Source organism: Berghia stephanieae, chromosome 14 (assembly GCF_034508935.2).
Source record: "Berghia stephanieae isolate SIO BIC M18660-M18661 chromosome 14, UCSD_Bste_1.3, whole genome shotgun sequence".
Classification (NCBI taxonomy): domain Eukaryota; kingdom Metazoa; phylum Mollusca; class Gastropoda; order Nudibranchia; family Aeolidiidae; genus Berghia; species Berghia stephanieae.
In genome coordinates, this window is record NC_088373.1 from 16,180,439 (window position 1) to 16,182,938 (window position 2,500).

General features: G+C 34.2%; 1 protein-coding gene across 4 annotated transcripts in view; it reads right to left on the minus strand.

Annotated features, from left to right (window-relative positions):
• LOC144959376 (uncharacterized) overlaps positions 1 to 2,500 on the minus strand; it is a 57,370-nt gene that overhangs the window by 9,316 nt on the left and 45,554 nt on the right. The window lies entirely within an intron of this gene.

Sequence of the window (2,500 nt, forward strand, 5' to 3'; positions counted from 1 at the left end):
CCATACTGTTCGTAACAAATAAATAAATAAATCAACAAATAAATCAAATAAATCGACAAATAAATAAATCAACAAATAAATAAACAAATAAATCAACAAATAAATAAATCAACAAATAAATAAACAAATAAATCAACAAATAAATCAACAAATAAATCAACAAATAAATCAACAAATAAATTAACAAATAAATCAACAAATAGAGAAGTGACCCGGGTGTCCGCCCATCTAATTTATTGATGCGATGTTCGTTTATCCAAAAAATAAAGAATAATAAATAAAAACTCATAGCATCTGCCAGTCGGATATAACGTACCCACACGCAACACAAATTGTAACCTTAAACGTTTATATATAGAACGAAGTTGAAGTCTTTCAGGTCTTTGCTTTTTTTTTTTGTATGAGTAATTCTCACTAAACTGTATTAACCAGACTATAAATGTTCAAGGTTACACATAGTTTTGTGTGTTGGTCCGTGCGTTATACTTCCGGATGGCAATGTTATGAGCTTCTTAATTAAGCGCATACTATCTTTAGCCTGAACGTATAGATAGTTCGAAGATGACGTCACTCAAGCCTTTGTTATTGTATTTTGCCATCCGCGTTTGTGAGTGAGACTCACTAAACTGTATTACCCCGACTATAAAAGTTCATGGTTACACATAGTTTTGTGTGTTGGTCCGTTATACTTCCGGATGGCAATGGTATGAGCTTATTAGTCAAGCGCATACTATCTATAGCCTGACATTAAAACCCACTTACTTACAGCCATTGTCGTCCTCATTGAATTATGTGAGTTTCTTAGTCAAACGCACAGCATCAATAGTCTGATTAATACAATTTAGTGAGAACGAGTTATTGACCAAAAAGCCCCATCATAACAATAAAAAATTATGGTGAGAATCACGATTGTTGTCGTTGGTATAGATAGTATGCGTTTGGCTAAGAAGCTCACAACATTGCCATCCGAAAGTATAACGGACCAACACACAAAACTGTGTGTCAACCATGAACTTTTATAATCTTGTTATAACAGTTTAGTGAGAATTACTCATAAACGTGGATGGCAAAACACAATAACATAAATCCGAGTGACGTCATCTTCGTTCTATCTATATTAGACAGGACGGACTAGCGGAAATCACGGTTCGAGAAAAACGTGTACAAAGCGTGATAAGGGAAATATTTGCGACATTCTAATGAGTTCGAGGAAACCATATGTTCCATGAAACTGTGTTCGAGAAACCGTACTCCAGTGTAAGATATAGATAAATAAGCAAGATAAAAAAAAAGAAAAAGAAAATGGATAACGAAATAATGAGTGATAAATAAAAACCGTAAAGATATAATTTTACGAATTTGAAACTTATAAAAATCTGACCAAAATGTTTCAATTTTGATTGACTTGAATTTGAATTTATGATTCTGAAAAAAATTTTTATATCGTATATTTGGATTGTACATGGTATATTTATATTTTAACGGAGATTGTATTATATATATATTTTTTTTTTTGCTATTAGTTGAAGACTGGTTTTTAGCCCAAAGCATTCCATGTTTAGTATATTTAACTATTTTGAATGTGACGTAATGAATACATTCAATTAGCATCTTTGAACTTAGCCTGTGAACCTGCTCACATCGATCATAATCTACAAAGTAAAAGAAAGGAACATTATATCCATCTCTCAATATTAAGTCAGAAAAGTAAGTGGCGAAGACACTTATGTTGATAACAACAAGGAATCAAGTGAGTAGAAAAGTGCCAGAAGACAATAGAGAATTTTAAAAAACTTCGCGTCGATGTGGGCTCGAACCGTAGCCATCGTTAACTTTGAGCCTGACACTAGAACTCACTAGGACCTATAGTTTGACGTCATATTTTAGGTTTGTGCAGTGTCTAGTGAGTTGTCGTTAGTAGAGCTCAAGGAAACAAGTGATTCCATTGGTTGAACTATTGATTACAACTCACGATTTGTTTTCTTTTGTGGCCAAAGACTTGTCTTTTGACGACATTTTTTGGTCAGTATCAGGCTATAGATAGAATGCGGTTGGCCAAGGAGTTCACAACATTGCCATCCGGAAGTATAACGGACTAACACACAAACTCTGTGTAACCATGAACTTTTATAGTCTGGTTAATACAGTTTAGTGAGAACAACTCACAAACGCGGATGGCAAAGACAATAACAAAGGCCTGAGTGACGTCATCTGCATACTATCTATAACTTTACGATGGCTAGGCTCGAACCCACGGTCTTACTGGTACGACAACTCCACCTATCCGGAGTCAGAGCTACCCACCACTCGACACGAACTTTTTTATTCTCCATTGTCTTCTGGCACTTTTCTACACACTTCATTCTTTGTTGATAGCAAAATTAAAACACCCATAGAATTTTTTAAAAACATCATCATCATCATCATCATCATCATCATCATCATCATCATCATCATCATCATCATCATCATCATCATCACCGCATTATCATCATAAATA